At 45.1% G+C, this 13,682-nt stretch overlaps 1 protein-coding gene across 1 annotated transcript in view; it reads left to right on the top strand.

Annotated features, from left to right (window-relative positions):
- The window catches only part of UNC5D (unc-5 netrin receptor D), a 1,316,579-nt gene that overhangs the window by 1,087,906 nt on the left and 214,991 nt on the right, over positions 1 to 13,682 (top strand). The window lies entirely within an intron of this gene.

The raw sequence follows: 13,682 nt of genomic DNA, 5'->3' as shown, positions 1-13,682 counted from the left end.
AACATTCATGCCTTTGCACCCTGAGTGGTAAACAGCTGGTGATAAATTATTACACAGTGTTCCCCGAGCTACCGATAATTCACAATGCTTGTCCTTTTGAGAAATTGGATCTGAATAGACACTATTAATATTGTCAGTAACACATTTTTTCACCATGATGCAAACAATAAAGAACTCATTAATCACTTGTCAGCAAGAAGCTGAGAACCGACTGGTAGACAGAGTGTTTGGAAAAGATTTGTCACGTCAAGAGCCATTACACCTATCAAGCACCAAACGCGCAGGTGATCTCTGATTGTGTGGGCAGTATCTCACATCCCATATGGTAAACTGGAGCACAGCTAGAAAAAGTAATGTGGCGTTACCACATGTTTTCATCCATGCTGTTGCTGAAATATGAATTTACCTTGAAAAAACAAAGACAACAGGCATTTGGCAAAACAGGAACAGTTGGTTTAATCAAACACTATGCCAGGTAGTGCAGTATACAGAAACGGGTCTGAGGACTGACACAAAGTACAATTGTTTTGGATGGCTTTTTATAAATTTCTTGAAGCATCATAAAACAATTCATAGATCCTGTTTTGGGAGTGGAAGGTGGGTCTTGGCATGAAGCCATAAATTACTCCCACCTGATGACGAGTGCAGGTGGGTCTCGACCTTGCATCGACACAATGAGGGCCAGTGGGTGACGTGTCAAGATGTCCGGCATGGGGAGCATGTGATCACTGCATGTGAAGTGTGTGCTGTGTCCTGATTAGCTGAGTGTTCTTAACTTCATGTGACATCTAACTTATCCCAAGTGCGTTTTATTAGGGCCACTCTCCCAAGACCATAGTGGTGTTGCTGCCTATCTGTGGGACTAATCTGGGTTTTTCCTGTTTGCGTGTTTGTCCTGCTGATTACATGCTACCCCACCTGTAATCTGCCAACCAGTAGCCTGAGGCCTAGGGCACAGGGCCTGTCTGACCACATATTTCTCACTCAGGGTTGATAGAGAGGTCATACTGGGGCATTTTGACAACAGTGATTCGATTTGGTTTTGGTACATACATGTTTCATAGTGTACATTGACATCAATATTGTTAGAAATGGGATTTCTGGTTGGCTAAGGCTTGCGCCAAAGCCAGGCAGAAACCACCACTCTAGTCAGGGCAAGGAAGTTACACGCCAAAGATATCCCCTGCTCACCCCCTTAGTAGCTTGGCACGAGCAGTCAGGCTTATCCCGGAGGCAATGTGTAAAGCGTTTGCGCACGCACACAGCAACAACACCCCAAGCACACCACAAAAGGAACTCCACACAAGGTTATATATAAAAATAGCCTTTGTATTGTCATAAATACATTAGAAACATAATCACATAATATACACCATGCCAACTGGCACTAGGCAGTATCTACAGGGGATCATATACACCTGACAGGGCCAATTGGGCCACTGCCAGCACAATCCCAAATCACCAAATGTAAATGTAGAACAAATAATAAATGTAGAGCACAACCAGTAATTGTAGCACAAATAATAAATGTAGAGCACAACCTGTAACTACTGGTGAAATACTGAACTAAGGCCTAGATCATGCAACGTAAATCACACTATGCAATAATCCTCACATTAGGCCTAAAACCCAGTATGCACTCACTGTAGGCATAAACACATGAGATCTAAAAACCATTAGCATAACGCATTACGCATAAATCATTATAGGCATCACATTAGGTATAAAACATCACCTCAATTACAATATGTAATTACCAGCATAAACACAATGAGCCCCAAGCGGGGGCACAACACATGAAAAACTGTCCCCAGGCCAACTGGCATCTCACAGGGCTCCAACGCCCTATGTCCAACAGTGTCAGGGCTCGCTGCGCAAGCAGCAAAAGCAGAAAGCGCAAAAGATCCGGCCGAAACGTGGCAGCTGCCCACTAATTGCTGGGCAGCTGTAAAAAATGCACCCGGGCACCAGCGTGCTTCCCTGAGCCCTCTCTGGGGCGCTATCACCCAGAAATGCCCCACGTTGTAGCTGCCTGCGTGTAGTGACTTAGTCCAGACATGTACAGGACCTTTAGATGTTTATTTGTAGTTGGTTACAAGTCATCCAATTCAATCCAATACAAGACAGTACAAGACCAATCATAGACCCCACCAGGAGCAGCCAGGATGGTGGTCAACCCTTCTCAACTGACATCTCTGGCTCCCAACATTCTGTACTACATCATAGGATGAACATTCCACTGGCAAAGCAAGAGATGCAATGCAGAACAACAAAGCCAGGAAATAACACTGCGCTCTCGCAGGGCAGCTAGAAAAACCACCAAAACAAGCACTGGCACTGCGGGGGCCTTAGGAGTCCACACTGGGACTCTCAAACTGAAATGGCCCAAGAGAGTACTGGCACAACGGAGCTTGTTAGTTGGAGTCCCACTCTGGGACTCAGAAAGAAACCAAAACTTGCCCAAGCGTTGCAACGGCCCGCCTCTGCGGCGCCACTGTGACCATCAGCACAATCCTGCAGGCAGGCACTGACCATGCGCCTCCACGCACCCCCCAATCCTTGCTAGATTCAGCCCCACTCACCGGGCTGATTGGGGACGTCGCAAGCTACTTCAGCCGACGTTGCTTCTTCGCCCGGTCCCTCTCCTGGGACCGGGACTTCACACGGAGCCCGCGAGGCTCCGGTCGGCGGAGGCTGCACGGGACTCTCTTCACCAGCAAGGGAGACCCGCTGCAGCAGAGATACCCTACTTCACCCGGGGTTCTTCTTCTCCGGCACTGCGGACATCCTGGGCAGCAGGGTAGCCTCCCGTCCTCCCTTTCCTCACCGGCAACTTCCTCTTCGTCACGCGGCCCTGCCCACAACCAGGCAGGGCCGCCTGGCTTCTGGGTCGCTACGGCAGCGGCCTGGCAACGTTTTTGCAACTCCTGGGCTGCGACGGTGATTCTTCTTCGGTCCTGGCAGCATAAGCGGGATGGGCACCCGAAAAATAAATAAACAAGCGGGGTGGGCTCCCGTGACAAAACAGCCAAAACTGCGGGGTGGGCACCCGCCCTCCAGGTACCGATGCGGGGTGGGCTCCCGCTCGGTTTTCAGCGTAAATCAGCGGCGACAACACGGGGTGGGCACCTGCTTCTCTCCAGCAGCATGGGGGGGTCCCCACGCCAGCGACTCACTCCTAATGAACGGCTCGGTGCTGCAGAGCCCACGTGCTCCTCCAACAAGAGAAGCGCTCTTCCTCAAATGTAAAGTCTGCACAAAAGCACTCCCAGGCGCTAGGTGTCCACAAAGTCCCGAGATAGGCAGAACCAGATGATCTTTGGTGCTGGGGAGACCAAAGCAAAGCACAGCCAGACAGGCCAGCATGCAGGGACCCCCAGGAAACAGCAGCTGGGTCCCGCGGCGGTTCCTCCTGGCAGAGTGTCCCCTCAAGAACACAAGCACCACAGAACACTGGGGTCACAGCCCCTACATTTATGCACCCCTTTCCTTTGTGACACAGCACAGGGCTAGGGGAAAAACCAGATGCAACTGGTTTAGGGGAGCTTTGGAGCACTTTGTTGTGCTCAGCTCCTCTCTCCTTTGTCAGGTGGGGGCTAGGTGCTCAGACGCACCACAGGGGGCGGAGCCATCATTGTGGAGGGAAGGCACAGCCCTATTCAGGTCCCAGGTGCAACTCCTCCCTCCCATCTAGATGCAGATCTCTCTATTCACCACTGGGCTGACTCACCCTGGCTCCTGGAATTCCCCACACCATCCAGCACCTGTCAATCACAAGCCAGACATGCACTCCACATCAGGCAGGCAGACACACAGCACACAGAAATGCCAACTTCTAGAAGTGGCACTTCTCCACCAGTCACACTAAATCTGCGCACACCATTGCGCAGCATTTATCCTCACGAGTCTGCTCATACTAAACTCGACCCTGCACTCCTCTCACACCAGGAATTACCAGGGACACACATATCCCCATGCATTCCTATGGGAGGGTAGGCCAATCTCACCACACGCACTCAGATTGCGCACGCACTTTACACTGGGCCACAGTGCTAAAGTGGGCAGAAGCCAAAAACAACTAACATCAGGTCACATTAAAAGGCAAAAAGTTTAGGGGTGAACCTGCCAAAAGGGCCAAGTACAACAAATATTAACAATTCCAAGCTGCAAAACGCTGAATATTAGCTTTCAAATGGATTTTCCCTCAGTTTGGTCTGGCAAAAGGGGTGTGCGAATAAAAGCCAGGTCTGTCGCGGTATTTTCATGTAAATTGCGATCCTGAATTGGATGCAAACCACTGAAGTAGGGTTACCACAGACATCAAAATAGGGGCCTTGCTTTCAGTTTGCATCTGAAATAAATTTGCCACCAACAGATTACATCAGTTTATGTGTCTGGAATGGAGTTTCTTGGCCATTCGAAGCCCATTCTCCACCGTAAGAAGAATGCAAAACAATATAAATAAAGAGCTTTTGTAAGGTACCTGCTTGATTCTCCTACACCCTTCAAAGCCTTTTCTCTTTTTTAAATTTTTAACTTTCACTGAGTTCCATGACCTACACATCATTTTTGCCAAGTTATTGCTCGTAGCAATTGTTTGTATAACTTGCTGCTGCAGCCAAAGCTGTGACGTTTTGAGGGAATCATCTCCAACTGAGTGGTGTAGACTTTTTCATCCTTCTGTTTAGGTCCTCCCTTCAAATTGACCATTTGTGTGTTTTATGTTGTGTTTAGCAAATAATAGTAGTTGTTCACCTTGGATGCATAGTGCCAGGACCATCCCTGAAGTAATAGAGCGCTTTATAAATGACCGTTACATAGAACAGAAAACAATAGAATGGAATAGAATGAAACAGAGCAGAATAGATATTTTCTGTTGGTGGGGGAAATGCAGTGAAGGTACTGCAAACTGATTTTAAGTAGCCACCTTTTTAATATAAGTTTGAGTAAATCCCGGGAGGGAAATCTACTGAAAAACAAGACTGATATCAGTAATCCCCAGGTCTTTAGATAATCTGTACAAACTAAGGCCTTATTTTGAGTTAGACGGATGTGAGACATCTGCCACCAAGTGATAGGAAGTTCTTCTTCCTCTTTAAAGTGAATGATTCCAGTTGCACTCTCCATGATAGCTATGGGGCAGCCAACACTTTTTTGGTGTTTTCTGTGCTCGACCAATCTTTAAATAAGGCCTTATGATTTCCGAAGAGTAAATCCACTCATTGTTCTACATTTATGTGTAGACCTCTTTGGTGTAGGAGGCAGGCTGGTATGTTTTCAGAGTTTTTCTTCACTGGTAATTCTATTGAGCTCAATCAAGGTTTACATTATCTTGAAACCAAATGTATGTTTGTATAGAATACAGTAAATCATGTCTAGGAATGCAAAAAAATGTATGTTCGTAAAGAATACAGTAAATCATATGTCTAAGAATGCCAGTGTGCCAAACAATATCTTTACTTAACAGCGTGAGGAAGAGATGTATGCAGAAAAATGCCCCAAAATGGCACAAAATCAATCAATGAGTGCATGGAATGCAAAGCCTGCCCTTATCTGGAGGCCGGGTTACTACACCGGTTCCTTGTTGGGTTCTTGTGGTGCCCTGTCAAAGACTAGCATGTAAATAAAAAAAGACTTAAAACTTATTTCCAATGTGTTACACCTCAAAAACAATATATCTCCTGGAAAAAAAGAGAACACATCACCTCTAACCGCAGTTATAATATTACAGAATAAGAGCTTGTCTCTTATGCAAGGCACCATTCCCTCTGACTCTCCAGTCTTAGCAATAATTACTGTGGTTTCACAGAGCATGGCTCAGAACTAATGGTCCTGGTTTCCAGACCTGTGGTTCATTAAGAGTTTGATGGATGCAAAAGAAGCCCAAATATTGGCAGATGTCCTGTCTGCCCTAGGTAGAGCGTATACACTCGTAAGAGAGTGGACGGGACATCTGCCCAGCTCACAGGGTATACACTCTAAAGAGGGTAGACAAGATATTGACAATTTGTTGATGGTTCATCCAATCTGCAAACTTCGAAGCAAACGCTCTAAACTTACCTCAGCCGAGATCATAGTAGGTTGTACAAGTCCCAGTACTTGGTGTTTTGATCTGCCTTCATATATCCTTATCACTGCTGCTACAATAGTTTTTAGTCCAGTAAAAGTTTGGTTTTGATATTGGGCACCCTGCTAGCCACTATCTTTGAAGAAACACTGAAGCTGATTCCTTGACAATAGAGAATATTTCCCTTGAAAATTTGTGAAAGGCGTAACACCATGGAAGTAAAGACCATTGTTTACCCTGAGAGCCTGTGCATCAAAGGTGCCACGTGACTTCAGCTTGAGAGAGGATCCTGCTCTGTTTCCACACAGTGTGTCTGTGCTTGAAGCAGATTTCAATGTGTATTTCTGTTTGTATAGCGCTTTACTGCTGGCTTTCGGTGTAGCTCACTTATTCTGCCTCTTTCCCTTGAAACACATTTCTGAGACTTTAGAAAGGCGTGAAAATGCGCCAGTTGTGTCAGGCCTACAGCAAAGCTGTCATAGGAACAAGACATCATTCCGCACAGCAAGGGAACCCTGAGAGTGCCATGAGTTCATCCCAGTCCTTCTTTAAACCTGCCACAGATTCAACCAATCATACAAAGCGCTCTAATGCAGTCTCTGGGCAGCATTAACACTTCCGTAAAATAAATATATGAATAAATAATGTGCTCAGTGCATAATTGATACGATTAGGTGCCTGGGCCTCTCAGGTTGGTAAGAATTTGACGTGCTTGGCTTTCTGTAATCCTTAAAGCACGTCATAGTTCCGGGAAGATGTGGTCTATTTCCGGTCCATCCCCCCCGTCGAAAGCAATTGCGTGTGATTCATGACTGTCTGCCATAGTTTTTTTGTGTAAACTCCACAATAGAGCAAGTGCCACCACCGTTATACACTAATATATATATATATATATATATATATATATATATATATATATATATATATATATATATATATATATATATATATATATATATATATATATATACACACACACAACACCAATCCTACTTCCCCAAAGAAGTGGCACGCACTCCGGTCTGTGAGTATGGGGCTGATTTAATGTTATTTCAGGTCACCCTCGACCCCGCAGAAAAGAGAGACGAGTTTCGCCTGCACAGCAGGCTTTATCAATCTAAGTAGCACCAACATTTCAAAGAAATATATAGCCCTCCCACTCCTTCAAACATGTATAGACATGGTAGAAAGACTAAATGCAAAATGTCTCTGGCAAATCCTAGCTAAGATTCACTCAGTACCAGTAATCCGAATACCAGCTAATGTATAGAAATCTCGACATAATATATCATTAACCTACTTTGCTGAATAATTGTAAACGGATTACTCTTCTACAGTATGATGACACAGAAAATAGAAATTGCATCTACTCGTTTATGGTGGAGGCATATTATAATCAAATGTAGTGGCACTTCTCTCATCACGTTTTGCCCTGTTTATACTTCATATCAAATAAAAACTGCCTAAATGCAGTACATAAAATCGAACTGCTGTTATGGTACACAATGATTTGCAACACTTGCTGTGCCGAAAATAAAAAGCAAAAGACACAGCGATCCTGTTTTAACCAACTTGTCCCGTTAAAAATAGAGCATAACTGAATTGCAGCATGCAAATGCACTTTAGAACGAACACATTGATGGCATAACATTAAAGGGTAGTCCAATGTCCATGGCGCTTCAATTTTGCTATCCCACAGAACTAGAAGACCCATAATTCCCTTTGCTGGCCTTGGAATACCAAAGTTCGTTGGTGTATGCCAACAGTGAAAGTTTCGAATTTGCAAATGTTCCTTGGATTGCTATATCTAAAACAGTGCTTAAAACTCAGTCCAAAATCAAAAATAAGGAAATCGAAATAGTGTCACACAACCTAAATATAACAGCAGCTCGAAATGTAATTCCATGATGAGCATGTCTTGGAGGTCGGGGGAGACTGATGCACTTCAAATTAGACAAGCCAGAACAGACCTCACTGTTTCCGCATCACCATCCATGGTGCCCAGTTACCAAAAGGCGCCAGTATCCCAGGTAAGGCTTTTCGTGCTTTGGAACACAGACTCGCGTGCTGGCAGTCACAAAAACCTCCCCGCTCCGCAACCTCCAATTCCGCAGCTGTCATCCTTAATCCATTTGCCTGGCACGTACTTTGGGAGCTCCACTGTATAGTACTACCGTACTCCTCCCAACAATGTTGCAGTCAGAGCGGAGCCACAAGACGACTGGTGGTACGCGAACAGTGCCATCCGCCGATGCCGACACCGCCGATGCCAACACCAATCCTACTTCCCCAAAGAAGAGGCACGCACTCCGGTCTGTAAGTATGGGGCTGATTATGTATATATATATATCCAGTGGCGGCTGCTCACATTCCTTAGTGGCAGGGCGGGGAAGGAATATAATCAGAATGGAAGAGATAATTAAACTTACCTGCCACTCCGACGGCCGCCACCTTGCTCCTGTCTCCTGATCCTCGACTCCGGCTGTACACTGCACAGGTTCCCAGATGGTAATGCAGTCGCTTCTCTCATGCTAGGAATACTATTCCTAGTATTAGGGAAGAAATGGGATTGGTCTCAGCTGCCTGGTTTGCTGCTCAGACAGAGCCTGGGATCTTGTGGCATTTCTCCAACCAGGCTGTGCAACACAGCTGGGTTGGAGAGCCTAAGTGAACATGTCTGGACATGTCTGCTTGGCCAATGACGACCGTCCAAACTGACATGCGTACTTACAAGTGCCCACCCCTCTTCCCCCTGCCAAGCCTGTCACACAGGATTACCTGGCCTTGACCCCATTACTGACTCGCATTGTCAGCTGTCAGACAAGCAAAAACACAATGAGAATAAAATGCTTTTATTAACATTTTGTTTTGAATCTTTTAGCAGGGTGCAGCGCTCCTTCACCATTACGGAGGGGCCACCCCTGGTAACGCCCCAACTTAATGTGCCATTGGCCACTTAATATTGGTAGAATTCTGGAGAGGTGTTTGCTCGATCACAGCAAATGTTTATTTTCCTGACCATATTACCTTTAAATGGCAGCGATGCACAGGACTGTTTCATCCATAAATCCAAAACACATACTCCTAATAGGCAAACATTTTGCATGTGTAAATAATAAGCACTAAACATAGATACTTTTTAAGTGAAAACCCTTCGCTCAGTGTGGAATGTTGGTCACTTTAATACACTTCCTGCACCATATTCACCAGCATCCTTCAGGACCATGGCCGTACTGGCGAACCCAATGGAGCCCTATCAAAAATGTTCAAAGTAGCCCACTACCTTTGTGTCCTCGTGCAGTGCCTCTCTTTCCATCCATCCATCTATCCATCCTTTTTTTTTTCTCCTCTCTGACCGATTTCACTCAACCTTTTCACCTCCATCAGTCTGTTTCTCTCTCTCTTGAAGACTCCCAATGCCTGCTGCAATTAACCTGGTGGTGCTGGCAAAAGTGGCAGAGAGGTGCCAGCAGTGGCCTTCAATACTTCCATTGGCTCCCGCCACACCGGAGAAATGCCACAATTTCTGTTCTAAGTGGCACTTATGGATGTGGAGAATCAGAGGTTGTTGCATGAATTTTGAAATGTTTGGTGAATAACCAGCAAGTTTTGCATGTATAGTTTCAGCCTTTTTCATATACGCAATCTGACTCAGAAAGTCTTTGTGAAAAAAATGTCACAAAGAATCTTTAGGCCTCATTTACTATATTTTGATGCATGGTAGCGCAGCGCGCCTTCTAGCTGCACTGACGTGCACCAAAATAAGAGGTCCGGAATGCGCTGTATCTACAAGATAGACCGCATTCCTGTCCTTCTCCCCTGCGCCGGCACACAAACAGCAGCCATGAGTCAACATAGACACCTATATGCCATGGTGTAAGGGTGTCTGCATTGCAGGGATGATTGTTGTGGTGCAAGAATGGACACCTTCCTGTACAAAACAATAATTTATGGTGTTTTGATCCTTCTATGCATGCTGCAGAATGCAGCACACATAGAAAGAGCAAAAAACGAGGAGAAAGGAAAGTATCTCTCCTCATTGTGCCACTCCTGTGGAGAAGTGTGGCTCAATGGTTAGAGCGGCAGACCCTGATGCGGAGGTTTGGCCCGGGACCAGGGTTCAATTCCCTGCCTCGGCGGGTCTTGGGCTCAAAATTCCACGGACCTGACAATTCTCGCCTCGGTGCCTATTCCAATCATGGGGTCCCACTCTGCAACTCTGGGCAATAGCTTGCTTAATCTCCACAACGGCCCCCACAACGCTAAGGATGCCTGGCCTCCACCTTGGGGGTGCCCAGGAGTGGACACCTCACAGGGAAAGCCAGGATGGGTTCCACAGCGGTATTCGTACAAGCGCCTTGAGACCCTTGCGGGTGAGTAGTGCGCTATACAAGTATCAATTTACATTTACTCCTACACCTCGCCTGGGGAGGCGTAGGATTCTGATGCATTCCCAGGTTTACGACACTTTGTATATCTGGGAATGTGTCGGGTGTCACAGATCTTGCATGGTAACACCCACATCAACACCCATGGAACACCCCTTTAATGCAGAGTAATGCATGAAAGGGCCCATATTTACAAGACCATGAAAAGTCACGCAGGGTGACTTTACTTTTACGTGGCCAGGTAAACATAGACAGGCACACTGCGCCGCCGGTGTGTCTAAAAAAGTGACGCACAGGTGGCGCTATGGGCTTGTAAATGAGGCTCTTTGTCTTTACATTTACCACATGTATACCTCACTTAATTTTAGTTCACAATTTGTCTTGAACTTTTCTTGACATAACTGTGTATTCTGCGATATTTAACAGAGCAGAACAAGACTCCTGTTTTGGCTTGCATATTTAACAAGCATCGGCAACGTCAATAACTCTCTCCTATGTGAGAGCTATTGACATTACCAATGTCTTTTTGATAAATTGTACAGAATGACTGCTATTCAGAATGGCTAAAAGTTAGTGGCATGGTGCAGAGTAGGGTGGTAAAGAAGCGAGTGGAGTTGAGTGGCATCGAGTGGGTGGAGAAGAACAGAGTTGCGTAAAGTGGAGTATGGTAAAATGGAGTGACAAAGAGTAGCGTGGCATTGAGAAGTGTTAAGTAGAATGACATAAACTGTAAAGGTGTCGCATAGAGTGGCATAGAGAGGAGTGGTGTGGAGAAAAGATGTTTACAGTGGAGGGGTGTACAGTAGAGTAAAGTGATATAGAGATGTATGAAGTGGTGTAGAGTAGGGTAGCATAGAGTGAAGTGGCATACAGTGGCGTAGAGTAGAGTGGCATAGAGTACACTGAAGTTGTAAAGAGTGGAGTGGTTTAGAGTGTTGTAAAGTGGCATTGTTTAGCATAGCGTTGAGTGGCGTACAGTGGAGTGGCGTAGAGTGACATTTGTTAGATTTTAGTAGTGTGAAGTAGAGTTGCATAGAGTGGAGTGGTATAGCATAATCTGGTGTACAGTGGAATAGGGTGGCCTAGAGTGTCCCAGAGTAGAGTTTTATGGAGTGGCTTTGTGCCGAGTCGGCTGGCATAGAATAGAATGATGTAGAGTGGTGTGGGGTAGAGTTGCAAGAAGTTGTGTGGAGTGACATGGAGTAGAGTGGAGTAGAGTGGACTGGTGCAGAGTGGTGTGGAATGGAATAGAGTGAAGTAGAGTGGTGTGGTGAAGAATGGAGTGATGTAGATTGGAGTAGGGTAGAGTGGAGTGGCGTCAAGTTGAGTAACATAGAGTATAGTGGAGTGGAGTGGCGTAGAATAGAGTTGTATAGAGCAGAGTGGAGTGGTGCTTAATGGTGGAGAATGGAGTAGAGTAGAATGGCATACAGCAGAGTTGCACAGAGGAGCATAGCGTGGCAAAGAGTGAACTGGCCAGGTGTGCGTGGAATGGAGTGGCATGGAATAGACTGGCATAGAGTGGAGTGGCATAGATTAGAGTGGAATGGTAAAGAGTTGTGTTGAGTGGCATAGATTCGAGTGGAGTGGCGTACAGTGTCGTAGATTAGAGTGGAGTGGTGTACAGTGGCATAGCATAGAGTATAGAGTAGAGTAGGATAGATTACAGTGGCATATAGTGGAGTAGACTGGTGTAGAGTGGTGTGGCGTAGAGTGGTGTGGCGTAGAGTGGTGTGGTGTAGAGAGGCGTCGGGTGGAGATACATTGAGTAGAATGGCATAACATAGAGTAGAGTGGCATGGAGTGGTGTAGAGTTACATTGAGTGGAGTAGTGTACGGTGGAGTAGCTTAGAGAAGAGTGGCGTAGAGTAGAACAGTTGTCAGTGTAACTAAAGTATCAATAGAGATAGCAGATAGGGTGAAAGCAACAAAAACAGGAAGCTATATGCCTATGCTAAAAGTAGGGAAGCACATTGCACATTCAGGAATAATGCCAAAATGTATAAAAATGTATATATAATAAATAGTGTGTTACAAAAAGATGAGAACAAACAAAGATGAGGAAGAACACATGTACTTAGTCCATGCTCCAGGGAAACTAATACAAATAAAAAAGGGAAACCGAGTGAAGCTAAACAACCCATAGATTGCAAATGAGACTGACAATGAAAACAACTAATGGTATGATGTGGGCGTGTTCTAAGCCTTATGAATTGCATTCAATACGTCTCGCTGCTCATGTGCTGTGTAGGTGAGTCCTAAAAACATGAAGGTTGCAGTGAGTCCTGAGAGGTTTTTGTGCATATATTTAACTACTTACATCCCACATATAGCTGTCTAGGGATGTATATGAGTAAAGCTGTTTACATCTACATATTTCTCAATTTTCTATGAATGTCTACGTGGATGCGTGTGATTCATACCTAGTCCAGATTGAATCCTTTAATAATAGATCTGTGCCAAGTAGCCTGATCTCATTCCACACCCTAGCCTACAGATTCTTTTCTGTTCCCACATGTCGTCCAGTGAATGATTTCCTGCTGGCAAAATGATCAGCAGCCTCGGCAAAGACCATGGTTTGTAGTCTCAGTTTCTGGCTTGATCCTATGCTCTGGCCTTTGGAGAGCATTCAAGTATGCTATAGTCAGGGCCACTGGAATTATATGGCTGGGGCAGGCAAATTATGTTTCAGGGTTGATTAAATCATGTGGCAAGATTATAAATCAGGTTATGTAGCAGAATTCGGCTATTTTGTAATAGTAGTATGCCATTATTTTACAGTTATTAATACTGTTTGGTGAAGAAAGGTTAAACTTTATTACTACCAGTTTGACACCCTAAAAAGACCATTAAGTAACTGAAGGGTGAACAGTCTTCACTGTGCAGATATATTGCCACATTTTTATTAACTTTAGATCCATTTGAGCCAGAATTTTTTTTTTTTTTAATCTGCTAATTATGCAGCAGACGATGGATTGTGTGGCAAATGCATCAACTCTATAGTGGCATGGAAACCACCACAACCGCAGAATCACGTGATACCAGTGGCCCTGGCTACAGTGGTTATTCAATTTAACAAAAGCGTTTTTGAAGCAAGTTAAAGTCTAAAATGACATTATAGTTGTAAAATATGCTATACCATTTTACTGCAGTATATTCCTCTCATTGTCCGTCTCAATAACCTGCAACGTGGTAAGGTGCTGACTTAATGATGTCCTTGTTGTATT

Source organism: Triturus cristatus, chromosome 11 (assembly GCF_964204655.1).
Source record: "Triturus cristatus chromosome 11, aTriCri1.1, whole genome shotgun sequence".
In the NCBI taxonomy this organism is placed as follows: Eukaryota; Metazoa; Chordata; class Amphibia; order Caudata; family Salamandridae; genus Triturus; species Triturus cristatus.
This window is presented reverse-complemented; position numbering and strand designations above follow the sequence as displayed.